General features: G+C 43.3%; 1 protein-coding gene and 1 non-coding gene across 2 annotated transcripts in view; both read right to left on the bottom strand.

The window, feature by feature from the left end:
* Nucleotides 1-16,243, bottom strand: part of LOC126248935 (uncharacterized) — a 226,114-nt gene that overhangs the window by 130,026 nt on the left and 79,845 nt on the right. The window lies entirely within an intron of this gene.
* Trnap-cgg (transfer RNA proline (anticodon CGG)) lies at nt 7,570-7,644 on the bottom strand. Its single transcript has one exon. It is a non-coding gene; the product is annotated as a tRNA-Pro (tRNA).

Here is a 16,243-nt window from a genome sequence, read left to right on the forward strand (position 1 = left end):
TAGGGTAAAGTTGATAAATACAACTCCAGTTTTCATTTGGTTGAAGTGCACTTTCTCGAGTAAGGCTGTGCGAGACGAGACTCGATAGAATAAATTCCTACCGGCCCAGAAGTCCTTTCTATGATGAATGGTTTCAATTTAGTTGGAATGAACTTCCTTAAAATGTTGCTACCTGCATTTCAAAAAAATTGTTCAAATGGCTCTGAGCACTATGGGACTTAACATCTGAGGTCATCAGTCCCCTAGAACTTAGAACTACTTAAACCTAACTAACCTAAGGACATCAAACACATCCACGCCCGAGGCAGGATTCGAACCTGCGACCGTAGCGGTCGCGCGGTTCCAGACTGAAGCGCCTAGAACCGTTCGGCCACAGCGGCCGGCTGCTGCATTTCACTTTCTCAGCTCTATTCAGTGATAAATCCTAAATACTATAATACCGTCTTGTCACTGGATGGTAGCGTGAGCTATGCGAATATGACTGGCTATAATTTTCACCTCCGTAAACACAGAATGACGGCTCTTACTATTATTCACTCCCGAAGAAGACATCAAATGTCTTTTAGTCGTGCCAGACTAAAGAACTACACTAGATAATAACTTTCTGCTATGCCGTCATGTTTATAACGAAAACGACAGCCTTCATTTGGAGATAAATTAAAACAGATCGTTCATATGTACTTTTGAATACGCATCAAATGCAATACGTACTTGATACTTTATAAAATACTAGTAGCTACTTTGAGCAAACGATACTAAACACAGTAACACCCATTTTCACTACTTTTTCTTAACAGCGAGCCGGCCGGAGTGGCCGAGCGGTTCTAGGCGCTACAGTCTGGAACCGCGTGACCGCTACGGTCGCAGGTTCGAATCCAGCCTCGGGCATGGATGTGTGTGATGTCCTTAGGTTAGTTAGGTTTAAATAGTTCTAAGTTTTAGGGGACTGATGACCTCAGAAGTTAAGTCCCATAGTGCTCAGAGACATTTGAACCATTTGAACCTTAACAGCGAATGACGCACTAGTTCTAAAATGTTTCTATACATGACGAATCTCTTTCAAGCAACAGCATTTTTTAATCCCATCTCTCCCAGACATGGCCGACTCTATTGTCGGTGTAGAGAGGGTCATAATCGTCCTTGACTGTCAATTGTTAATTCCCTTTAATGTCATTTATATTAGCTATGAAAATAATTTAGATACAATGTTTGAAAATCGTTATGATGTTATCCTAAAATGGCACGTGAAGGCAGGAAGTTGATAGTTCTTAAGTGGAATTTTTGTCTTGTTGCAGGTAATAGTGCTAATAAACTCCTCTTCATAATTTTATAGGTGTTCGAGATGCACAAAAGAAATATAAGCAAGGGTGGTGACTTCTGTAACAAATGTTATAAAGCACGACAACAGCAAAAACAGTCCTGGACAGTGGGGGCACTTACTGTGCGTAGTACTCCTCTTGCAGTACCCACAAAGCGTGAATATCAGATGATAAGCCTTCTCATGGTAATACAGAATGGCAAACGGCTCCCCATACCATGCATCATGGGTTGTGGTAATGTCACCCACTGCTGACAGCCACCTTCTGGAGATCAGCGACGATTCGTGTTGCCATCTTTTAGCTCCGAGTATCCCATTAATGTTCTATGGGCATTACAGACGCGTGATGTCCTCGTATTGAAAGTATTTACCCCTGCTTCATCGGGCATCACCCTCAATCATTTGGAACGTGAGTTAATATGCATCATGATACAGGCACCAGTGAAATTACGAGGGCAGTTCAATAAGTAATGCAACACATTTCTTTTCTCTGCCAATTTTGGTTGAAAAAACCGGAAATTTCTTGTGGAATATTTTCAAACATTCCCGCTTCGTCTCGTATAGTTTCATTGACTTCCGATAGGTGGCAGCGCTGTACGGAGCTGTTAAAATGGCGTCTGTAACGGATGTGCGTTGCAAACAACGGGCAGTGATCGAGTTTCTTTCGGCGGAAAACCAGGGCATCTCAGATATTCATAGGCGCTTGCAGAATGTCTACAGTGATCTGGCAGTGGACAAAAGCACGGTGAGTCGTTGGGCAAAGCGTGTGTCATCATCGCCGCCGGCCGTGCACAGCTGTGACTCCTGCAATGGCGGAGCGTGCGAACACACTCGTTCGAGATGATCGACGGATCACCATCAAACAACTCAGTGCTCAACTTGACATCTCTGTTGGTAGTGCTGTAACAATTGTACACCAGTTGGGATATTCAAAGGTTTGTTCCCGCTGGGTCCCTCGTTGTCTAACCGAACACCATAAAGAGCAAAAGAGAACCATCTGTGCGGAATTGCTTGCTCGTCATGTGGCTGAGGGTGACAATTTCTTGTCAAAGATTGTTACAGGCGATGAAACATGGGTTCATCACTTCGAACCTGAAACAAAACGGCAATCAATGGAGTGGCGCCACACCCACTCCCCTACCAAGAAAAAGTTTAAAGCCATACCCTCAGCCGGTAAAGTCATGGTTACAGTCTTCTGGGACGCTGAAGGGGTTATTCTGTTCGATGTCCTTTCCCATGGTCAAACGATCAACTCTGAAGTGTATTGTGCTACTCTTCAGAAATTGAAGAAACGACTTCAGCGTGTTCGTAGGCACAAAAATCTGAACGAACTTCTCCTTCTTCATGACAGCACAAGACCTCACACAAGTCTTCGCACCCGAGAGGAGCTCACAAAACTTCAGTGGACTGTTCTTCCTCATGCACCCTACAGCCCCGATCTCGCACCGTCGGATTTCCGTATGTTTGGCCCAATGAAGGACGCAATCCGTGGGAGGCACTACGTGGATGATGAAGAAGTTATTGATGCAGTACGACGTTGGCTCCGACATCGACCAGTGGAATGGTACCGTGCAGGCATACAGGCCCTCATTTCAAGGTGGCGTAAGGCCATAGCATTGAATGGAGATTACGTTGAAAAATAGTGTTGTGTAGCTAAAAGATTGGGGAATAACCTGGTGTATTTCAATGCTGAATAAAACAACCCCTGTTTCAGAAAAAAAATGTGTTGCATTACTTACTGAACTGCCCTAGTATATATCGTATGTGCATTTAGCGAGACTTTACATCCCGAGGGCATACAGCTCTGCTGTATGGTTAAGTGATGATGGCATCCTCCTGGGTAAAGTATTCCGGAGGCAGAAAAGTCTCCCATTCGGAACTCCGGAATAATGACGCCATCAGGAAAAACCAGACGCAATCTATGGTTGAGGCGTGGAGAGTTAGAGCCCTTAATAGTGCAGATAGATTCTAAAATTTGTAAAGGAAAATGGATAGATTGAAGTTAGGTATAGTGGGGATTAATGACGTTCGGTGTCAGGATGAACAGGACTTGTGGTCAAGTGGGTACAGACCTATAAATACGAAATCAGATAAGAGTAATGCTGGAGTAGGTTTAATACTGAATAAGAAAATAGGAATGCGGCTAAACAAGTTTATGTACCAACTAAAGCCACAAACTATGAAGCGTTTGAAAGAATGCATGATGAGATAAGAGTAATTATTCGGATAGTTAAAGGAAAGAAAAATTTAATTGTGATGGAATTCGTTAGTAGGAAAAGTAATTGAAGGAAAAATACTAGGTGAATATCGACAAGGACGAAAGGAATGGCTGCGTAGTAGAATTTTCCCCAGAGCATCCCTATCACTTGGTGTAAGCATAGTGAAAGATTGTTGTACTCGTGGATGAGACCAGGAGACACCCTGAGGTTTCAGAATGATTACATACCGGTAAGAGAGAGATTTCAGAAACAGAATTTAAACTGCAAGACACTTCTAGCGACAGATGTGGATTCTCACCAAAAGTTATTGCTAATCAACTGTAGATTAGAGCTGAAGAAATTGCAGAAAAGGTAGGAAATTAAGGAGATTGGACCTGGATAATTTGAAATAACCACAGGTTGTTGAGAGTTTCCGAGGGAAAATTAGGCAACGAGTCACTGAAACATGGGAAAGGAATACAGTAGAAGACGAATGGGTAGCTCTTACAAGGGGAAGGCCTCAGACACGGACCACCGATTCGGCTCAGATTTGGCAGGTTGCATGTGTACAGCCTAAAACGAAGGACTCTGAGATATTTTGGGTCAACACCCCCGCGTTTTTGAGAAAATCAGCCCTAAAGATTATGACCAGCAATCGACTCAAAATTGGCGGGATCGACAGATAATTGTAAATAGAGCATTTTTCATCATCAGGTATGGGGTCCGAAAACGCATACTTTTCCAGAAATCGAGGTAAGAAACTTTACAACTGCGGCTTCTGTACTCACATGGTAATAGCTTTTCGCCGACAGCACCGACAGCTGAGAGAAAGCGTCTGTTATGCCGGCACGGTAGCTCAGCGTGTTCGGTCAGAGGGTTAGCTCCCTCTGTAATAAAAAAACTGAGTTAATCGATCAACAACGAACTTAAGCGGATGTCTTACGACGTCCGCCCCGAGCAGATGCAACGAACAATAGCGAACAAAACGAGAGGGGGGGGGGGGGGGGGAAACAGCGCAACGGCGAAGGTAACTGGCTGGGAATGGGAGAACCTGGGTTCGAAACTCGAAGGAGCCTAGTGGATGTTGTTCTGTTCTGTTAATAATTTAGGTAAACTAATTTCCCAAACGCCATGAGTTAGTAAAGTATTAAACTTTTAAGCCTTGTCACATGAAAACAACTCCGAGTGCTGCCAATTACTACCGAGGGATCACAGGTAGCCAAACTCGCGTCGCTTGTTTACAGCGAGGCACGGGACAGAATTCACGCGGGGAGAGGTATGTTGTCCCGGTTGCCTCTTCGTCATATCATGGTTGTGAACCTGGAAGAGTGAAGGTGTCCAGCACGAGCCTTATAGAAGTCAATGGGAAAGAGTTGTTTTCCGTCATTAGGCTGCCGCGAACCTCGCGGATACATGTAGTGATTTTTCCATCGTTAATGCGCCGCATGAAATACGTATTGTGAATGAATACAGTGTTCTTCCGTAAGTAACATATGACGAGTACTGAATGTAGTTTTTAGTAATTAGCTCGTCTCTTTATGCCGTAGTAACTAGTTATTGTTTGTTGTTTCACATCTGTCAGGTGCATAATCTGAATAATGGACAAGCGCTGTACCATGTGGGTACAGAAGCGGCAGTTGTAAAAGTTTCTTTCCTAGATTTCTGGAGAAGTTTGCGTTTGCGGACCCCATACCTGATGATGAAAATGCTCTATTTACAATTATCTATCGATCCCTCCAATTTTGAGTCGACTGCTCGTCATAACCTTTAGGCGTGATTTTCTCAAAATTGTGGGGGTGTTGACCCAAAATTTTGTTTTAGGTCGTACACAAGCGACCTGCCAAATTTGAGCCGAATCGGTGGGCCGTGTCTGAGGCCTTCCCCTTGTTAGAGACGAAATAATGAAGGCTACAGAGGATCGAACAGGTAGAAAGACAACGCCTTGTAGAAATGATTGGATATCGCAGAAGAAATTGAATTTCGTTGACGAAAGGAGAAAATATAAAAATGCAGCAAGTGGAGCAGGCTAAAGGGAATAGGAACGTCAAAAAATGAGTTTGATAAGAAGTGCAAAATGGCTAAGCAGGAATGGCCTGTCCTGTTTTACCAGTCTGCCCAGCCTACTACGTCCGACATCTGTAATGAGGTGTGGACGCCAAGCCTGACAACGCCTGGGCGTGGTTCCACCTTGGTTTTGCCGCGTGTTGAAGACACTCACCACAAGACTCCTCCCACACCCGACATTTCTCGCAGTTTCCAAAATGCTCGTGCCGAGCTTCCGGGCCATCACAGTCTACTCTCGGTCAAACTCAGATAAATCGCGCGCCTTCCCCTTTCTACACACGGATAGCACGCTCACTGATACTACAAGCACCATGCATGTTTCTGCCTAGCAGTGATTCCTCGCCAGGTGACGATGCTTTCGCCTGGACGGGTTTATGTCGATAGCAGGTCGGTGGTCATAATGTGCTGGCTGATCAGTTTACAGCTTTTGTTGATTTCGAGAAATCTTTTGACTTTGTCGACTGGAAACTTCTTTGAAATTCTGTAGGTATCAGAGCGAAAGCTAGTGTACAACTTGTACAGAAACCAGATCCCAGTAATAAGATTCGAGGGGCATGGAAGGGGAGCATTGGTTGAGAAGGGAGTGATACAGGGTTGCAGCCTATCACCGACGTTATTCAATTTGTATATTGAGCAGGTAGTAAATGAAACTAATGAAAAATTTGGAATAGGAATTAAATTCCATTGAGAAGAAATAAAAACTTTGAGGTTTTCCGATGACGTTGTAAATATATCAGAGACAGTAACGGGCTTTGAAGTGTGTGTGTGTGTGGGGGGGGGGGGGGTAATAAATTTAGGAGGAGACCAAGAGATGAATACAATAATCAGGTCCAGATGTATGTATGTATGTATGTTGTAGCAGTTGTTCAAAGATGAAGTGGCTTGCCCGGGACAGTGTGGAGAGCTGTATCAAACCAGTCTTCGGACTGAAGACCACAATGCATAACATGTGGACAGTTCTTATTGGTTATAGAGATGCGTGTGGCTACAGAGATAAGTTTTTATTTTTCGTGTTGGCACTCCAGTTGCTATGGGTTTATTTATCGATTGTCAATTTTTTAAAGTCCAAGCTGTGAAGATGTGTTTCAGTTTATATGGTTGAATTTTTCAACTGTGAATGTGATTTTTTGGTCAGTTCTACTGTGTCATTTAGGTTAAAAAAAAATGGCTCTGAGCACTATGGGACTTAACATCTATGGTCATCAGTCCCCTAGAACTTAGAACTACTTAAACCTAACCAACCTAAGGACAGCACACAACACCCAGCCATCACGAGGCAGAGAAAATCCCTGACCCCGCCGGGAATCGAACCCGGAAACCCGGGCGTGGGAAGCGAGAACGCTACCGCACGACCACGAGATGCGGGCGTGTCATTTAGGTATGCCGGACGTATGTACGAATGCTGAGTGTGGCTGTATGTTATTTGTGTACGGTTTTTATAATAGAAACATTGATGATGCTGCTTTTGGTTGTGGAGAATACAGTAGACGATCTCTTAACCACAGAGTACCAGCTTCAGGAGTTTTACTCGTGTTTTCAATAAACTGCACGAGAATGTGCTGTGCTTAGCAGTCATATATCATGGGAGCGTTAATATGAACTGTATGTGGATGAAGGAGAAGACCGTATTCAGTTGGTAGAACATAGTCATTCAACAAGCACTCTGAGAACTTCTGCACGTATCAGTGTTCCACGTAGAAGATCATGACAGACGTTATGCATGAAAGCCCTCTATCCTAAATTACATTACATTGGATTCAATACTTTCGAGCAGAAGATGAACGTAGTCGATTTGAATTTTGTCGTTGGTTAACTACGAATCGCCGAGTAGTCCGATTAACGCTGTTTACTGATGAAGTCACTTCCTCTCGTCATGGTATCAGTAACACTCGTGATTACACCGGTGCTCCGGCGAAAATCAGTATGTCTTTGTGGAACCCAGTTTTCAAGAACGCTTCTTCGTAAAACTTCCTGGCAGATTAAAACTGTGTGCCGGACCGAGACTCGAACTCGGGACCTTTGCCTTCCGCGGGCAAGTGCTCTACCAACTGAGCTACCCAAGCACGACTCACGCCCCATCTTCGCAGCTTTACTTCTGCCAGTATCTCGTCTCCTACCTTCCAAACTTTACAGAAGCTCTCCTGCGAGGAATATCAGCGCGCACTCCGCTGGAGAGTGAAAATCTCATTCTGGAAGCTTCTTTGTAAAGACGTGGAGTGGTGCGATAGACAACCAGTTGATTGGGCCTGTTGTATTACTGCGCTGTTGTGCAAGGCCTTGTTATCTAGACTTTGTTCGAAACGTGTTTCCAGCGCTATTGAAAGATAGTATGGAGATTATTACGCACCAGTTGTTCAAAAAGTGTGATTTATTTAACGACACATGTTTCGAGATCAAATTATCCTAATATAAAATTCTGACTGGTAAATTTTTAACCTGATCGACAAAGGTGCATGGGTGGCACCAAGTGTGTTGCCGAAATGGGGGTCTCAGAGGGATCCTTTGCCGTTGTGTGTCAGTTCTGGAGCTCTTCGTGATCACACCACAGGAAGGAGCGAAGCTAGAGGGCTGAAAAAGTATAAACACCCTTAGCTACTTTGGATAGCTTTTATATTTCGTCGAATGGTTTTGAATGGTCCTAGTAGTTCCGTCCTGTACACCAGAACGAAAATTGCGGTCGTGCTACACTCTGAAAGGGCCAGATCACTTTAAGTGGGGTTGTAGCCCCGCAATATCCTTAGTGTTGGGCTTAATCGTCTGGCAAGATATCAGCAGCGGCGAACGTTGTCCTGTTACACATCGCACTGCAAACCGTCATTTTAGGCCGACAAATGTGTGGGAACCAACGCCTCAAGGAAATGACATGGTTTCATTGACACCGTTTATACCACCTTGAGAGGACTTTCCGTGTCGATTATGAACGGCTGTGAGCCTGAAATGTTTTCCGCTGCCACCCATAACAAAACGTAATTTCAATGCTGGATGTGGCAGTTCTGACCTCCTTCGCACGGGCGTCAAAAGAAGGGGAGAAATGTGGGTTAGACTGGGTGTAACAACCTTCCCAACGTGAGACACGTCCACGATGGCATTGGATAGCATTGTGGTGAAATTTGGTGCCAATGTGACATTATTAACTCACCTTACTCCATGAATTTCTGATCTGGCATGGGTCGACATCGCGGGGAGTCACGCTTCTGCCTCATTAAGCCCGTTTTACATGAGAGACTTTCTGGTCAAAATCGCCTACTCGCCGGCTGGTGTGGCGCTACGGTCACAGGTTCGAATCCTGCCTCGGGCATGGATGCGTGTGATGTCTTTAGGTTAGTTAGGTTTAAGTAGTTTTAAGTTCTAGGGGAGTGATGACCTCAGATGTTGAGTCGCATAGTGCTCAGAGCCATTTGAACCATTCGACTACTCGAAATGCGCTCGCCTTTATTGCCTGCGTGTAAATCAGCAACCATTCAGGACGCGAGTGTGTCTATGACGTCAGTGATCTATAGATTGTGCCGGGTGTGGAGTTCTCAGTTGCCGAGTACACTGCACGCTGCACATGGGCCGAGACAAGGGACTACAGCGGCATCTGGTAACATCGGAAATTATAATCTATTCTGGTTCAGCTCAGTCCTATTATAGAAGTGGATTTTTTGCTTTCGTGTCTTTTTAACCTTTTTTATGTTGTTTGCTTTGTTTCCGTGGCACACTGAAAAGTTATAAAGATCCTGGTATTTTTTCCTGCTAGTGTTCTCCTGCAAGAGAGACGAAATATCTGAAAGCAGAAAGTACTTTTTACAAAGAAAAACTTTCGCTACGCATAAATAAGAATGCAAATAGATAAACGTGTTTTAATGAAAATTACTGGACGAGAAAAATAATTTTCGTTATTATTTGGCAATTAGCAAGAAATAAGCTCAAAGGATAAAGCAAAAATGCGCAATTTACTGCGCTCTACAAATTGTCTGATGTGTTTGGAAGTACGTATTTTTTTTTTTTTTTTTTAAATGGCTCTGAGCACTATGGGACTCAACTGCTGTGGTCATTAGTCCCCTAGAACTTAGAACTACTTAAACCTAACTAACCTAAGGACATCACACACATCCATGCCAGAGGCAGGATTCGAACCTGCGACCGTAGCAGTCGCATGGTTCCGGACTGCGCGCCTAGAACCGCGAGACCACCGCGGCCGGCAAGTACGTATTTTCTCGAGCAAATAAATGTATATGTTCTGAAATGTTTCGATGGCATTGTTCCTGTTCTTTCAGTTCTCACGAGTGTGAATAATTTACCACATGACCTTTGACAAGAACTTCCAGTATGAATTCTGCTTTTGTCATTAATAATCTCTATTGTCATTGCTTGTTCCTAAATTTTGTTAATATATTTCGATTTTTCCGTAAAAAGGATAGTTCCTCATATCCTCACTTCCACCATTCTGATGCCAAACTGTGCAGCAGACAGCTCTCGCAACACTGGACATTTTGTCGCTGACGTGTAAACGAGAATGACCACTCAAAACAGACGAGGCTTAGTATAGGAATAAAACGATAGGGGCGCTGCAGTAGACGCACTTGTCTCGAGTCTTCAGTTGAGACAAGAAAGTGGATGGTGTAAAGAGGGCTTTACAGTGGAAGGTTGTAGTCAGCCTTGAGCCAGATTTGAAACTTATGCGTCGCAGTGGGAGTCAGTTACGGAGATACTTTTTTGCGCAGTGTAGCTGCTTGACCAGAGACTCTTCCCTCGATGGCGAAGCGGATGTCCAGAAAAGATTACACGGCCGGTGGCGTGGGTGTGAAGCTCTGCTGCTGCCTGTCTGACCCGGCCGCTGCCTCCGCCGTCCTCGCCGGGATCGATACTTGGACCCCTCCCTCCCCGCCGGGCGTCTCACCGCCAGCGACCCCTCCCGCAGGCATACGACTGGCGCACTCGACGGGTCCGCTGCATAGGAATCTTCGGTTCAGCGGCTATAAACGCACGAACTGCGCACGAACCCGACACTTCCCTTGAATGTGACGACCAGGGAATTCGCATAAACCTTGCCACAACACAACTCCAAGACTCGGCAGATAGCTTGACAAGACTTCACAAATGAAATTCGCCGAACAAGCCTAGATTTCCGCTTTAGAGACTTGTTACGAAATGCAAAGACACTTTTAGATCATCAGCACCTGGCGCAAAGTTTGGCATAACATAAATAAATCTAATGACAGAAAGATACGATATCATTTGACTTCTCATTGGACGATCTGTCGCTGTAATTTGTCACAACCCTCAAACATCTACGAGTTTCTCTCCAGAGTGTTTCAAGGTGGAATAACTACGTAAATTTAAATAAGGGGATCTGAGCACATCCCATGTGTAGATTGACTGAAAGAATCCTGATAAGTGCTATGTACATAAGAAGCAGGTCACATTACATGACTCTCGTTCGTCCAATTACTGAGTATTGTTCCTCGACTTGAGACCATTACTAAGTTAGTTAACGAAAGGCATAGGGGAAAAAAAGCTAGACGATGCGTCACAGGTTTCTTAACTCAGCGTGTTAGTGTCATAGGAAATATCCATAAATTACAGTCCAGACGTTACACGTGAAGCGATGCATATCACAAAGTTCCGAGCGCCCTATTTCGAACATCAATCAAGGAACTTTGTTTTCTCCGGCATACATCTCACATAATGACTACGACGCTAAAATTAGAGGTATTTAGCCCCACACGAAGTGATACAGACAAAATTTCTTCCTGTCTACCATCTGTAAATGAAACACTAAAGGGAGTATGGGAATGGAATTCAAACTGACACACAATGTACCCTCTGCCATACACCGCCTAGTGGCCTTAGATTTAGATGCAATGGACTACATGCTCCTAATGTGGTAATATTCGGGCGTCCCAGACAAGAAGGCTGGCGCAACCATATCAGTCCCGTTCCACGGTTATGGTAGGATTGTAACGTGTCCAGTAATCGTAGGATGGGAGGATCGCTCGAGGCTACAGGCTACAGAACGAGGCCTCATGCACATAATGGTACCACAAGTAAAGACCAGACATCGGCGTAGACTCGTCCCCATGTGTTTCCTTACGCCAGCGCGGCCGGAAATTTATTTATGTCCGAATGCTGTACCGCTCGGCTCAGTCTCGATGCAATCAGCCACCACTTGCAATCATTGCTTTTATTCAGAACTTTATGAGATGTGAAAATATCATTATGCAATAACTGGATGCTAAATGTTATATGTGTCAGCGACAGTACGAAATACATTCCATTCGTGAGAACAATAATTGTTTCCAAAGTTACGTATTTGCCATGATTAAGTTTCTACAAATTACTAATAAGTTGTGTCTGTGCTGTAGTATCTCTTCCATCTTCCCCTGAAGAATCTAGACTTGCTACAATGTCCAACACAGTTCAGCCGTGAACAGGGCATGCCCCACTGTTCTTAGCATCGCCACGAGGGGGAAGGGGGGTGTCTTTGCGTGGTGATATCAGTCTGGAGGGAAATGTGATCAAGAGGTTATGTCTAGGTCTTTAGCAGAGCAGGTATGTTGCTGGTCTAAAATCTCCGGATCCTTGTGAAGCATAGCAATCGCAGCGCTCAGCTTTATCTCTGGCACGGTAGCTCAGCATCTTCAGTCAGGTGACTGGCCACGATCTGTAATAAAAAACTGAGTGACGATCTCATTGATAGAATTTGAACGTTGTTGCTCAAATGTTCAAAGAACCACTGACGACATAACGACGAAGAAACAAATCGAAAGAAAGAAGTCCCAAAAAATTTAAAAAAATATATGCTATCACACGCCTTTGTGGTGCCGCTCGACTTGGATGTACGCCGCTTCGAATCCTGATGGCGGATGAATTTTTCGTGCCAGTATTTGGCCGGCGAGGGGTAAAGCAGGTGCTACCTTCGATTTATCGACAGAACACTAGGGAAATGCAAACAGTCTGCACAGGAGATTGCTTAAAAGTCACTCGCGCAACCCATCCTAGAATATTGCTCAAGTGCATGGGATCCGTACTACACACGACTGACGGGGGATATTGAACGTAAACGGAGAAGGGTGACACGAATGGTCTCATGTTTGTTTGACCCACGCAAGAGTGTCACGGAGATGATGAAGAAACTGAACTTGTAGACTCTTGAAGAGAACAGAAACTATCCCCAGAAAGTCTACTAACAAAGTTTCAAGAACCGTATTTAAATGATGACTCTAGGAATATAGTAGAACTCCATAAATAGGGATCATAAGGAAAAGGTTAGATTAATTACAGCAGGCACAAAGGCATGTAGACAATCATTCTTGCCGCGCTCCATACATGACCTTAACGGGAAAAAACCCTAATAGCTGGTACAGTGGGACGTACCCTGTTCCATGGACTTCACAGTGGTTTGCAGAGTATAGATGTCGATGTAGATGCAGATGAAGACGTTCAGCTCGATAGCTCCCTTTGAGCTATTCGTGAGGAGTAGCCTATGTGCCGGGACTGGGTTTCACCCTCTCCCTTCTCTAACCATCATACAACACAAACATAACGCTAGAACATATACGCACCCATTGCACTCACCTACACTCCACTGACGCACATGCTACTCTATTCTCTCTGGTAAACGTGCACGAAGGAAGAACACCCTTTCCGACAGGCGGTTGAAACAATTCCGCGGGGTTTCCCAGACAAGAATGCCGCGTGACATTTATATTTTTATCTTTAGCCTTGAAATTATGTTAAGAGTAATCTTTAACTCCTGCCTCAGCTTATACTGACTATCTAATCTTCCAGTTGTCTCGTCTTGTGTAAGGTTGTGCAAATGTGTTCATTGTAGCATCCTAATCTTCTACACATCGAAAACTGTGTGCCTAACATAAACGAAACACGCAATTGGAACGACTGTACGCAATACCTCCCCCCGCACTGACTGTTTCACACAAACATCTTGATGATAGGTGTTTCCATTATGACCCGATACAGCCAAGCCTGCACAGTGTCGCGCACGACGCAACGATTTTGTTTCTCTCTCAGAACCCTTAACTTATGAACATGGTGTTAGTACACGTAGGTCGTACCCGTTATGCTACTAACATAAGTATGATGCTATTGCAGTGGTCTGATGTTCTGACACAGGCACAGTCATCGTATTTTCATTTACAAGATGATCAGCTCTTCTTAGCACGCCAATGTACTTACCTTACGTTGGAAGAATTACTTTCAAGGGTTCTGAGGAAGCGTGATCTGTAGTTACTGTCCGGGGCGGCAATACGTTAGATGTACGCTGTTGATCAAATGCTAAACAACCGCACATATAATGTATGCCACCCAAAACAGGACCGGCAAATATTCCTTTGGTTAAATTGATTGGCTGCGTAGCTATAATGATAGAGTTAAAAAAACAAGTATCCAGGATGTGTTAGGATAAATCAGTATACTTACGTGTCCTGTGCACTTACTACTGCACGTTCTCCAACAAGAGTGCGTTACATGTTATGAGGTTAACACATAATACCGCACAACTATAAGGGGTGATCAAAAATTTTCCGTTTGAATGCGTTGCCGTAGCATATGTGCAATCCAGAGTGACTCCGATGAGGGTACATGAGTACCAACATGTAGATAAAAATTTTATGTGGCCTTCGAACGGAAACTTTTTGGTCGCGCCTTACACAGTGCTGTCTTATTACCCTCCGAACCATATTTTTTTAATTGTCTAAGCTACTTGTTGTATGTGACTTACATTATTATTACTAGAAGATCGAAAAGGGACTCCATAGCACTCTTCAAACCACTACTAACGTGGAAGACAATCCGGAGGGATTGAATTTTATTAAATATCAGTTTCGTGCGGTAGGAAGCTTACCTGTGTTTAATGTAGCCAAATACTCACCTGTTCTGGATTGCTGTCTTGGTTTCTGTCGTTCCCTTGTATTTTTGTTTGGTGATCTTACTGTAAGTAGACCATCACACAGCTTGTATAACATAGAAAAAGAAGTTACCAAAGAATTTCTGTCTTTTACGATGTATGCAGTATGAAGGTGGCTGCAGTGATATTGCGTCGTTAACTCGCAATCACTGTCGACCAAAGATAATTGTCTGGTACAACTGAGAGGTAAATATTTTCTGTAAATGAAGCAAAGCTATATCCAGGTTTGAAGTTAGCAATTTATTAAATACTTTAGTTTGTATAAAGATCATAAATTTTACGCTCTGTAATGCCTGTAAATCGATTTTTAGTAAATGTACTTTGAAACTGAGTAACAATGAAAATTGGGTTTGCCATCGCTTGGTACGTAGTCTTAACAAATATTTTCCCGTAACTTACGTATGAGCAAGAAACGTCCAAATGTTCTAAAGCAATGAATGTGGGGCACTTTAAAGTAATACTGCCATTAGCCGTTTCTTTCATTGTTTGGATTATGAAGAAGGCACTGGTCTATAATTCTGAAGTTTCCTTTAAACTGTTACTTGAATCGGTATACTGTGTTTTTGAACAGATACGTAGAATTCCTCGCTACTGTCATACATGACACTTTTTGTGTAGTCTAAGTATAACAGTAAAAGTAAACTCGTGGTAGAGGTATGGCCACGGTGTTCTGCGGGCAGAGCTTTAGATTATGACCATAAAGGTCTCTGTTTCAATCCCCGTAAGGAGTGAAGAATTTTCTTCGTTGCAGTCCCTGCACGACGGACCCAGGTACACTCAGCCTACTATCAAATTGAGGGAGGGGATCTTTTCTGGGGTAAAAGGTGGCAGGGAGGACTGCCTTGCCATCTTCCCTACTACTGCCGCGGCGAGCCAAAGATTGCATTCTAGTTGCAGGCCAAAAACCCGTTCATGTGATCCACAGACATTACCTGTTTCCCAGTAGATGCACTTACATTTGTAGATATACCAATTATTATTGAACTTATACGAATGATTCCAGTTCTAATACTGTTATCTTTTTAAGTCTATTTACAGCACGAGTGTGGGATATAATGTTCGGTATGGACTTAATACGTCCATTACTGACACTAAAATAACTGTGAATCTGATAACTTTGTACTATTTCAACCGATAGGATTCTTTTAAGTCTTATTTCGTGTTACTACATCTTAATAGATGCATAATGTCACGCATCATTCATGTAATAGTTTTTAAAAGGTTTTCACCTATTTTCTAGGAGCAACGAGTCGTCTTTGCACATTGCTACACCTGTTCTGGAAAATTTTTAAAACATGGCCTAGATTTATGTAACAATATTTTTGGCCGCTCGTAGAACATTGAAGCTAAGTTTGGTAAAAGAAACGAGAACATTATAGATCGGTTTTCCCTATAATGCAGCAAGTATTATCATTAACAGCCCCGGGCAGTTTGTACCCAACAGAATCCTGAGCAATGATTGCCAACGCCAGTAATCAAGACTCCACGAAATGTTGTGTTTAGATATTTTATGTATTTATAATCTGTAGATTCCCATGATTTTTTGACATCTTTCAATTCATGGTGTTGTATAATATTTATCTAACTCATTAATACTTTTCCCGAGTATGCTCCGTTACATTTTTATTACACAAACTTTACATTTTTACTATACAAACAGCCCAGTACAGTTTTGTTACTTTTTATACTTATCTTCTTCCTTTTCATTTTATGGTTTTTGTTTCTCTCCATTTATCGAAACAGTAATTGCGACAA

The sequence above is a fragment of the Schistocerca nitens genome, chromosome 3 (assembly GCF_023898315.1).
Source record: "Schistocerca nitens isolate TAMUIC-IGC-003100 chromosome 3, iqSchNite1.1, whole genome shotgun sequence".
NCBI classification, from domain to species: Eukaryota; Metazoa; Arthropoda; class Insecta; order Orthoptera; family Acrididae; genus Schistocerca; species Schistocerca nitens.